Here is a 12,795-nt window from a genome sequence, read left to right on the forward strand (position 1 = left end):
AGCTACTATACTTTAGACGCACTCCGACTAGAGCAACACAGTGCTGTTTTCTCGCGCACCCTGCCTCGGAGACCTCAGTATCCTTGATAGTAAGTAACTGTCTATCTACTTTATAGCCTGGCCGCTACAGGCCTCAATATACACCCCTGCCCAGGCACACCACCATTGTCTTTACAGGGATCACTCCCTCTCTTGTCTCCCCTTCCAGATCTCTACCCAGCACAAATTGAACAGCGTGCCCAACTCCAAACAGCGGGGAATCGGAAGCATAGACCCGTCTCCCTTTTCCACTCTACTGTAGTAGACAGAGGTACTTTACCATACATCAACTTACTAGTTTTTTCCAGTCCGTGATTTTACATGATCGAAAACCAACTGGATACATGAGCCCACTAATCTGATCACACCCTATCACTTTTTTGTCTCATGGGTTTGTAGAGACACTATCCGCATGCCTTGGGATGAAGCAACCACAGCAGCTTCTCTAACACGGGCCCCATATTCGCCCATCTCAAATCAACAAGCCATAACAGCGGCCATATTGGTCGCCATTACTGTTAAGGTCAGTACCAGTTTGGAATTTTGCTGTCTAGCAAAATAGTTCTGAACTAATTTTTAGTCTGTGTATAGATTGCTGTGATACTCATTAGAAGTTAGTAACTCACAATGGTTTTTATGATGAGTTTCACACGGTTCCCTCTGCTTCTTGCAGGGTTTTAGGTGCCTTGACTCCAGAAGAAGGCTTTTTCCACACTATATGCCGAAACGTCCAGGAACCGAAGTGCAACCAAGCCGGTGCCCTCTGGGTCCTTCCCCCCTCCCCGGGGTCTGATTCAATATCCGGACATCGACTTATTAAGGTCACTCTCTAGCATGGCTGAAAATTGACTTTTGGTGCAAAGTAAATCTTGTGAAGGTTATATCACCTAGATGAAATACAGTGAATATATTTTCATCTACAAAAGACACTAGAACACGTTTACATTTGGAACTTTCGCATACCAAAGCCACTTAAAGTAATGCACTTGGTGTTATTTAGGAACTCCATACTCACCCTTGAAAATAACAAACACTATTGTGACTGCATTTGACATCTGTATGTGTTTCAAATTATATGACAAGTTGCAAGGGCATGACGCAATGCCCATGCTGAGTTTTGTTATGAAGATTGCATGAAGTAATATGTCCAATGTTCTTTAGCTTAACTCGAGATATCATTTGTAAAAATATGTATTTATGCATTGCATTCTGTGACTTTCAAGTTGTATGTCTCTCACATATGTTACAAAGTGCATATATTTTAAAACACGTAAAAATGGGTCAGTCATGAATAATAAACTGAGCACCATTCACTTGTGGGTTTTCACTGTATTCTCTGTACACAGCCAGGCAGTGTTTGCCAACTAATGATATGCTGGCAAACAGCTCCATAAGAAACAATAACTGCATTAGAATAAGAGTGCAGTAGATTAGAAACCTCATAGGCAGGACCACTTTTTCTTGTTTACAGTCTCTCCCCTTCCCCCCACCCCCTGCTCATGCTCCGTGTGTCTCTCCCCTTCCACCCACCCCCCACTCATGCCCCGTGTCTCTCTCACCTCTCCCCCACCCCCTGCTCATGCCCGTGTGTCTCTCCCCTTCCCCACCACCCCCCGCTCCCCCCGTGTCTCCCTACTGTTCCCCCATGCCCGCTCTGCCCCATGTCTCCACTTCCCCCACCCCACGCTCATGCCCCATGTCTCCCCTGTTCCCCCCCACCCCCGCTCATAACCTGTCTCCCCTGTTACCCCCCACCCCCCGCTCATGCCCCGTGTCTCCCTTGTGTTACCCCCCCACCCGCCGCTCATGCCCCGTGTCTCCCTTGTGTTACCTCCCACCCCCCGCTCATGCCCTGTGTCTCCCTCGTGTTACTCCCCCACCCCCGCTCATGCCCCGTGCCCCCTTGTGTTACCCCCCACCCATGCACCGTGTCTCTCCCCTCACCCCACCCCCCCGCTCATGCCCTGTGTCTCTCCCCTTCCTGCCACCCCCTGCTCATGCCCCGTTTCTCTCCCCTTCCTCCCCACCCCCCGCTCATACCCCGTGTCTCCCTCCTTTCCCCCCACCCCCCGCTCATGCCTCGTGTGTCTCTCCCCTTCTCCCCCACCCCATGCCCCGTGTGCCACTCCCCTTCCCCCCACCCCCACCCCCCGCTCATGCCCATGTCTCTCTCCCCTTCCCCCCACCCCCGCTCATGCCCCGTGTCTCCCTCCCCTTCTGCCCATCCCCTGCTCATGCCCCGTGTCTCCATACTGTACCCCCACCCCCCGCTCATGCCCCATGTCTCTCTCCCCTTCCCCCCACCCCCGCTCATGCCCCGTGTCTCTCTCCCCTTCCCCCACTCCCCGCTCATGCCCCATGTTTCTCTACCCTTCCCTCCACCCTCCGCTCATGCCCTGTGTCTTGCTCCTTTCCCCCACCCCCCGCTCATGCCCCTTGTGTCTCTACCCTTCCCCCCACCCCCGCACATGCCCTGTGTGTCTCACCCCTTCACCCCCACCCCCCGCACATGTACGGTGTTTCTCTCCCCTTTACCCCCACCCCCCGCTCATGCCCCATGTTTCCCTCGTGTTACCCCCCACCACCTGCTCATGCCCCGTGTCTCCCTCGTGTTCCCCCCACCCCCTGCTCATGCCCCTTGTCTCTCTCCTTTCCCCCCACCACCGCTCACGCCCCGTGTGTGCCCTATTCCCCCCACCCCCGTCTCATGCCCCGTGTGTGCCCTGTTACCCCCACCCCCTGCTTATGCCCCGTGTGTGCCCTGTTCCCCCACCCCCCCATGCCCCGTGTGTGCCCTGTTCCCCTCCACCCCCCGCTCATGCCCTGTTGTGTCTCTTTATACACCCCGCCTTCCCTTTCCATGGTGGCCATTTTAGTTACCACCCGCTGTTCCCACTTTGAGGCCCTAAGATTCTAGTGGTCTTCATCTATTGAAAAGGATGTTATGGTGACGTTGCACTAATAAAAACCTCTATAAAATTCAGTAAAAAAAAAATGTGTTACAGGGATGTTATGGTTAAGTTGCACTAATAGAAACCTATGAAATTCAATGAAAAAACTTTGTTAAAGGGACATTATGGTTAAGTTGCACTACTAAAAACCTATGAAATTCAGTGAAAAAACATTGTTAAAGGGACGTTATGGTTTCAAGTAAAACCGAAAAACCTTTGAAATTCGCCAGTTATGGTAAGCTAAGCAACAATAACTCGTGCCACCACCGTGCACTGCTAAGACTAACACCCAGGACATCAAAGATGACATCACAAATGCCATTGATGACATCACTGATGACCTCACATATCTGACTCACTCTTTTTTCTTTTTCTGACATATCTAGGCCACATTGTTTTCTTCAGTAACAGTCAGAAACTAAACATTTTATTTTATTTGTAGATGTATCCTTCAAGTAGGTTCTTACAGTAATTCCCTTAGAGTCCAGTCACATCATATGAAACATATACATACAGGAAGACACAAGCTTGAAAGACAGCAATCCTTTTTGTGCAAAAAGATAATCAATAGACCAATGAGCACTTTTTGATAGTTCTGTTTTTTTTTATGGCTGTACTTTCCTTGTGTATGGTCATATTTGTGTACATTGTACTCACACTACTTTCTTTAGGGTCCAATCACATCAAGTGATACATATACATAGGGTAAATAGCAGCTTTGAAACAGAGCAATCATTTATTTGCATGAAACTAATCAGTTAAGTTATGAGTTGTTTCTGCTACTACTTGTTGTGCTTTTTTGCTAACTTCACTTTCCCTGTATATACCCATATTGGTATGTGTTCTTATGTCTTTGTATTTTATCTATAGTAATGCAATTATGTAATACATGGGTTTTGTTAGCTACTTATTACATATTTCACAGTACACAAAAATCTATTAAGAAAACAATTATCATTTAATTATTCAACATATTAACATTACCAATATCATACCTTCATCTTGTACGCTGCACACAATGTTATGTTTCTGTATGAGTAGCTTAGTATACTAGATAGAACCCCATAATAGGATGCTATTTATATCAACGCATCGTTCAATGCACTTATTAGGGTATATTTCTTGCAATGATTCTTGACACTTTTTTCGCAACATAATAAGAATCCCTTCTACACATATTTCATGAGAAGTACATACACATGTGATGTCATCAGTGACGTCAAATGACATTTGTGATGTCATCTTTGATGTCCTGGGTGTTAGTCTTAGCAGTGCACGGTGGCGGCGCGAGTTATGGTTGCTTAGCTTTCCATAACTGCCGAATTTCAAGGGTTTTTTGGTTTTACTTGGAACCATAACGTCCCTTTAACAAAGTTTTTTCACAGAATTTCATAGGTTTTTAGTAGCGCAACTTAACCATAACGTCCCTTTAACAAAGTTTTTTCACTAAATTTCATAGTTTTTTAGTAGCACAACTTAACAATAATGACTTTGACTTTATATACATGTCATATGGAACTGACTAGATCTCTTCTTATGAACTTGATGTCCGCGAACTTATTTAATGTTCGCGGACATGTTCAGAGAACAGTACCACCACCTAAAAACTCTGGGGAGGTATTTGTAATAGTTATTTCATAACATAGGAACATTTAACAAATTCACAAAGCAGCACACATACAAAGTATATGTAGTAATACTTAAAAAATGTTACCCATATATGTAACACACTAACCATTCATGTAAATACAATATGTTTTAAAATGGAATATACCAAAAGAAGATAAAGTGGCTTCCACCATAATTACCTCACAGACGCTCCACAACCAACAGCAAGACCAGACGTATACACTACTGATTACATATCTCACCAGACATAGTAAGTGCACTTCTTTTTACTCATATATTTATAAACTTTCTATATTAGAAAAAAAAAACATATTACTTCTTTGTTTTCTCACAGAAATGTGTAGTACTCTGGACTGGCTAGAGGACCATTTCCCACGAGACAAAATGTTAGAAGATAGTCCACCTAATGGTACACACTTTACTGTATAAACCAATTGATAAATATTATTTTGTATACATTCAACATATACATTCTTTTTTTACAGACCCTACAAAAATTGCAACTTCCAAAGAAAAAGAAGTGGTGGATAACACTCTTGAACACATTACCCACAAAATGGACCAACTTATGGCAAATTTTATGGATTTAAAGAACTTTGTGGAAGATCACCAAAACCACAAACAACATACCATTGTCCCACCTGTGCTTGTCCCCCCTCACCATATCCCATTCATTTATCCCCAAACTCTCTCCATGGACCACAACGTTTTGATGAGATTTCCATCCCTTCTTCATCTGATCCCACTAATATTGAAAACCCTAATTCTCCTGTTTTTGTTTCCGTTTCTGCCCCACCTTCTCAGTCATAAATTGTTTATATATGTTAAATAAAGTTACTTTTTTATATTGTGTTGTAATTACTTTCAGTTCCTTGTAATAAAACCAATTTAGGTGTCCAAGGACACCGCGGTTGTTCGGAAATGTTCGTAAAGAAACGAAAATGTAACTGCCCTGATGACACTACATCTGTCCATAATGTTCTCATGCAAGTTCAAAATGTTCTAAGAACACTCGTAGTGTCCTGAAATGTTCGTAAAGAAACAAAAATTAAAGTGTTCTAAAGAACACTATATCTGTCCGTAATGTTCGCTATCAACTTAAAACTGTCTTAAGAACACAATTGGTGCCCTGAAATGTTCCTAAATAAACAAAATGATGTGTCCTGAACAACAGTACAACTGTTCGTAGTGTTCGCTACCCAATTGAAAGTGTTCTAAGAACACAATTGGTGTCCTGAAATATTCGTACATAAACTAAATTACACGTGTCCTGCAGCACACTATATCTGTCCTTACTGTTCGCTACCAAGTTTAAACTGTTCTAAGAACACACGCGGTGTCCTGAAATATTCGTTTCACGTGTGATGCACTTTTAATTACTTCAGAACCCGAACAGTGTCCGTAGGACATCAATGCGCATGCGCTAACCAATCTCCGTGCACTTGGTGTCCTGCGGACAGGCGCTTCCTTCGCAGACTAGTTCGCAAACAGATCATATGACCGCGCCCACGCTCATCGTGTGTCCTGAAATGCGGACACTGTTTGTGTCCCCGAACAATTTAAAAGTACATTTTCAGTTAATCCATAATACTTTTCAATAAAATCTCACCATGCCACAAGTCCCACATAGCAATCTTGAGTTTCTATATACCTTTTGAAACTTTCCGATCCTTTTTTTGTGTTCGATCTGTCCGCGCACAGTGCGCATGTCCGCGGACCGCGCACAAGCACCCCTATAAAAGACCACGCCCAAGAGCTTATTCCCATTGTGTTTCTGGCTATTCTTCAGAACACAGTGATTTTTGCTGCCACCTGCAGACTACACCATCATCGACATGGCATCCTTGGCTGCTGAACTTCCACTTGGTGCTGCACCTGCTTCAGCACCACCACCACCCCCTCCACCACCACCACCTCCCCAAGGGCCTGAAGAGGGGAACAGGACTGAGGATGCGGAGGAGGAAGAAGATGATGAGAATGAGGTAGAGGAAATCCCTACTACCCGCACTAGGCGTGAGTCTTGGGTGTGGTGGTTATTTACCATTCATGGGAATGGTCCTAAGGCTCTTGCGAACCATGTTACCTGCAATGAGTGCAAAATGATACTCAGTCACGGGAAGCACGGTAACTACAGCTTTGGGATCACTACTATGAAGCGACATCTGAGGTCATTTCACTCTGGGGCTATTCGCAGGGTTGTACCTTGCGAAGAACGTAGCAGCTTGATTTCCTCTACTTCATCCTCTGTTTCTGATCCTGTCACCACAAGGACCACCTCTGTGGGACAGCATCTTTCTCAACCTGCTCACAGGCCATACAGAATGCTGATGACCCTTACCTTTCGAGGGTCACAGTTGTATGTATGTACTGTGACACAGTACTCTGCAGGGGGGAGCGACTTCGGAGTGCTTTTGAGACTATCGTCTCAGAGCACGAGAAGACCTGCTCACTACCCAAATAAAACCCACTCTACATCTTCCTCTCTCAGCTCGCCCTTTCTTATCCCTGTGGTTGGTGTCCCCCCCTTTACCCTCCTTTACCCTCCTCTCCTAGTGTGTCGTGTCTGAAAAACCAAAAAAATACAAAATTACAAAAATCAAAAAAAAATAAGGCTCTTTTCAGAGCCGCCTTTCCCAGTTAAAAAATAGAAGTGAAAATAAATGAAGCAGGGCTCTTTGTATTTTTTAGAAGTTCGGAGACAGTTCGCGAACATTAAAAAAATTGGGTTACTACTCATCACAAACATTGTAATTTTCTCTGGAAAGAAGTGGTGGCTCTGAAAAGAGCCTTTGGGTGGTGTCTGTAAGTCAAAAATTGTAAATGCTTAACATCTACTTCAAAATCGTTGTTGTAATTCCAAAAAAGGTCGCAATGCATTTTGTACATTTCTCAGAAAAATCTGATTGCCAGCATAAATAAGATGGACTCCATCTCTGCGAAAAATGTATGTACTACAAAACATAATATTTTCATTGTGAAAAGAAGACATGCCAAAATCTCTTAGAAAGCCACAAACAGCCTTATTAACATTGCTCCTTGCTTTTTCCATTTGTGGACCAAATGAAGAAGAACGAAGTCACATTTGTCTCTGCGCAATCCATGAAAATATCACTTGAGAATTAGGAAACATGTCCATAACCTTCCTCAGTCCTTCTTTCATAGCAAATTGCAAAAAAATTCCAGTCACATGCCCTAAACTGTTCCCTCCACAATGAAGTACAATTATGTCTGGATGTTGCTCTGTCTCCAAAGTAGCACAGAGAGGTAGTAAGTCCAACCACTTCATTCCACGTACTCCATGCCAGTGTACTTCCACATGTGGGAATCCAAGATCTACAGCTACTCCACAGCTTTCTGCATGCACCTTCAACCAATGTATCCACGAATCTCCTAAAATCCAAACAATCTGTTTTCTGAAACACACAGCCATAGCTATCTTTTGTTCTCTCAGCAAAAAGAGTATCTCAGAAAATCTCTCCTGGCACAACACACCCACCAAACTTTCCTGACCAATCCCTTTCAGTGCTTATTCTCATTTGCATGACTTCTGAACCCAAAAATCCCTGGATGTAACTCCCGATGTCCGGGAACTACCGCCATGTCCGCGGACATATCGTAACATGAACATCCCTTCTACCATTTCCACTACACTCTCTCTGCCATTCCCTCATTGGATGTACCTCAAAAATCACATGACCATGCACCAATCACATTCAAGACCTCTACATCTAACTGCATCATCATAGATCAGCACTGCAAATGTACTCTGAATCTCTCTGAGTACAAGTGTCATATCATTGGCAAGCAGCATCTACCACAAATACTGTACAAGTCTTCAAGATTTCTACTTGCAGCTCCATGCATATCCATATGCATGAACACAAACTTCAGGTATGCATATTTTCTGCATAGTAGATGACATAGCTCTCAACCATTTTTGTTTAACAGGCGGGTGAAATCACCCGATTTTGTTTTTGGCGGGTGAGACGCCCATTGGAATTAATGGGCGTGCAGGAGGCTTGGCGGGTGAGTCTGCCCTTTACAAGGTGTGTGACACCCGCCAAAAGCATGTGACTTGAGAGCTATGGTAGATGAACACATTTTCAAACAGACTTTTACCTTGTAAAATCTGTTAAATGAATTTACTGTACTTTTTTCAATTTCCTAAAATCAACTATCACTTATACACCTTTATACTTTTTACTTTCTTTATACACACACACTCAAATCATGTTAAACTAACATTTTTTAAATGAAATATATAGACTACATATATTCAAACAAAATTGCATGCAAACACAATCTATGTTTAAACCTTTATAAAAATACTTATACAATTTCATATTTTTTGTTTTTATTTATTTATTTACTTAATTACTTTATATTAGACATGACATTGAGGCGCTATTACCTAGAACAGTTTACTTACAGAAATAGTAGTATTCACTAATATATTATAAATTTCACAAGACATAGTAAAGATATTTTATTTTTGCTACAGTTAGTCATTCAATACAATGTGTTCATTAAGAACATATCACATGTACTGAACTGATGCAATGTATCTTATGTAAATAAATTAGTTTAATGGTTTTACAGAAGGCACTGAGGATTTCAATTAAAAAATTCAATATCTAAATTAAAAACAGTGCTATATACAAACAAAGTTACTAATTTGAAGCTTTTACAGTTGCAGGGAAGACCAGTTTCCTGAAAAGAAGCAGCCGAATTCGAAGAAGAAAGAAAAACTACGAAGTTACCTGTTATTTTTAAAAAAAAGTAAGTAAAATATCACCATAATATTTATATTATTAATCAAATATACTATAACATTAATACCAGCTATTTTGGTTTCTTAAAATAGAGATTTTGTACCATTTGTCCAAAAATGCCCATGTCGTAAACAGCGATTTACAACCAGAATGGCCCACAAATTTCTATTTTTGGACACACAAATTAGCCAACTGAACCACTACAATTTTCATATTATAGAACAAACAACTGTTTTAATTGTATACATTAGATTTACTATTTGTACTTTTCCACACCACTAGCTTACTTTTTTTTGACATCTGAACCCCAGTTTAGTGACACATAAATTCAAGACTACCTATCCCTACTAGTTTTAGTTCACAATACACAACCACACACCATTACATACATCTTTATCATCTTACTCAAACACTCATGCACACAGCACACATACATTCCAGAACACCCCAACCCATATCGTCTTTATTTTTTTCAACAGACCCTAAATAATGCCTACCAAAAGACAACTCCGTAGAAAGCAACGCAAAATTAGAGCAAATGAAAATAAAGGAGTCCAACATAAGCATCCATCTCTAGCAGAATTTGTAAAAAAAGTTGAAACAAAACAGCTAATACAATCATTTAGTGAAACACAAGAAGTTTCAAGTACAACAACTTCGCTTCCTCTATCAAAATGTAAAACAAACCAAAAAATAATTAACAGAAAATCAGCTATCAGTACAGATAAAACTACTTCTTCAAATTTTAATATAGTGCAAAGTAAGCATACCAAGAAAAGTATTTTAGCCAAAATATACCGTCACAAAGTCCTTCAAAATCTTATAAAAACAGGAGAAAAATCAGGTTCAAAGCTTAAAACCTACCGTAGGAAATTAATCTTAGAAGCATTGATGGACAGTGCAATTCTTCTCAAAAGAAATTTATTTATTTTACTGTTAAACAAAATGAAACCACTAACAAAACTAATAACTAAATTACAAAAAAGACTTCTCAATAAGCGAAATATCAACAGAAAGAACTTCTTAAGTATCAGCGGAGGTGAATGGAATCACACTACAAGCACAGAACCATATTTTAATGAAGAAGCGTACAAACAAAAGCAAACGAATACAATTGCCATACATAGCAGTGGTCGAGGTTATGAAAAAGTGAATAATACCATAATGGAACAAGAAGTACTTCTTACAAAAATATGCCCTGAAAACTTAGAATTACCCCTCCATTCAACTGAATCAGAACGTATAGTGTACAAATGGCCTTCACGTCAATGTGTAACATTCCCAAACAATGTTTTAAATCTTTACGCCAATTCCTCAATAAATATGTAAAAAGCAAAGACAAAATCAAAATTAAATTACTGCAAAATATAGATACCTGTCCAGTGCGCAAGTACACAGGACTACAAGGACATTCATTGGCCTGCATTATAGGACCTACTTGTAAAACCACTTTCCATGATATCAAAAGGATATCAACACATCATTCAACTATAAGAAATCTAGTCTATAAACTGTACTATGCTAAAAATCCTGCTTTAGCACTAGCAAAGTTAAATAACATCCTTCTACATGGTACAGTAAAAAACCTACTTGAAGAAATTCACTATATCCAGAAAAAATATTTTGGAAGTGAAAGCCATTTACAGAATGAAATAGCTTTAAACCAATTAAGCAACAATTCTACACATGGCAACCTTTTGCTAAACACATACAAAAAAGAAATACTAAAATTTAAAAGTACATCAGCTGAAGTACCAAACCATGTATGTGTATGTTGCCGTAGAATTTTTTATAAAAGTAACACAAAAACTGTGGACTTATCATACAAAATAGAAGACAATGAAGATTCTAAATGGTTTGAATTAGCTCTCTACCTTCTAGCAGAAAACAAATATGAAATAACTGATCCCTTAATACTTTGCAGTTATTGCACTACAAAACTTGACAACAACCAAACTCCTTCACGTTCTATCACAAATAATTTGCAATTATACCCAGTACCAAAACCTCTACAACAACTTAATTTATATGAGAGCATCATAATTCAAACAGTACACCCATTTCAAGCAATAATATGCCTTCAACCAAAAACAGCAAAATTACCTCCCTCTGAATTGGTAAAAGGCATTTGTGGAAAAGTAGTTTATTTACCATTACATCTAGAATGAAAATGTGCATACTCTAGGAGTGCAACGTCCAATGCAGCAATCTTTAATTATATTAGTAAATGGAGTACCTACAAAAGACAAAAAAATATGGCAACAGCTGGTAGATTTATATAAAGTTAGACAAGCCTTCCAATATCTTAAAGAGAATAATGAATATTACAAAGAAATTAATATTGAATAAAACTTGAAAGATACAACTGAAATAATTCAAGAAACATAAGAAGCTGGTCAATTTGAGCTACTAGATCCTGCTACAATATCAAATACTTTAGACCATTATACAATTCATCCTTTGCACTGTAATGACACCGTACAAGATGTACTAGAAACTTACCAAATGCGTCAAACAAAAGGATCGCCAATCAGTATATGGGAAAAAAGTATAGAAGCACGTGCTTTTCCTCTACTCTTTCCTACTGGCAAAGGAGGAAGGTATGATGATAGACCTATTCAAATATCAGCTTCAGAATACCGCTTATTACGGATGTATTCTGAAGATCCCAGATTTAGACAAAATGTGGAATACATATTCCACCTACTCTTGGAAAGTGAACTAGCAACTTTATGTTACGGAGTTGCACACATATTAAAATCAAGATCACACTTTCAAAATATGACAGCTACACAATTATTAGAGAAAGTGCAACAAAAGGATGAGGTTTTACAATCAAATATTACTAATCTATTAGCAAATATGCGTGGTACTAAAGAGTACTGGTTTCGACGTCTGGAGATGTACGTTGTATGATCAGAAACCTTGGCCCACCCACTTGGTTTGTTACATTAAGTTGTGCAGAATATGCATGGGAAGATTTACATGATTTCCTATGCATATCAAATAAAAACAAAACAAACATAGATATTCTAACACCTGGAGAACTTTGTTCTTTGGATCCTGTTAATGTTTCAAGATATTTTCACCATCGCTTCATTGCTATGCTACATTTTATTTGTAATAAAACTGTTCCTCCCCTTGGAGAAGAGCAACACTTCTTTTGGAGAAAAGAATACCAAGCCAGAGGAGCACCACATATCCACATGCTTTTATGGATTAAAGATGCTCCTAAATTTGGTCAAGACAGTGATGCCACTGTTTTATAGTTTATTGAAGAATATATCACTTGTGAAATTCCATCAGAAGCCACAAATAGTGATCTTCTTGCACAAATTTTACAATTTCAAAGACACAAATGTGGAAAATATTGTTGTCGCAAATACAAAAACAAAGGCAAATAC

The sequence above is a fragment of the Ambystoma mexicanum genome, chromosome 3q (assembly GCF_040938575.1).
Source record: "Ambystoma mexicanum isolate Mex_15411 chromosome 3q, UKY_AmexF1_1, whole genome shotgun sequence".
Taxonomy (NCBI): Eukaryota; Metazoa; Chordata; class Amphibia; order Caudata; family Ambystomatidae; genus Ambystoma; species Ambystoma mexicanum.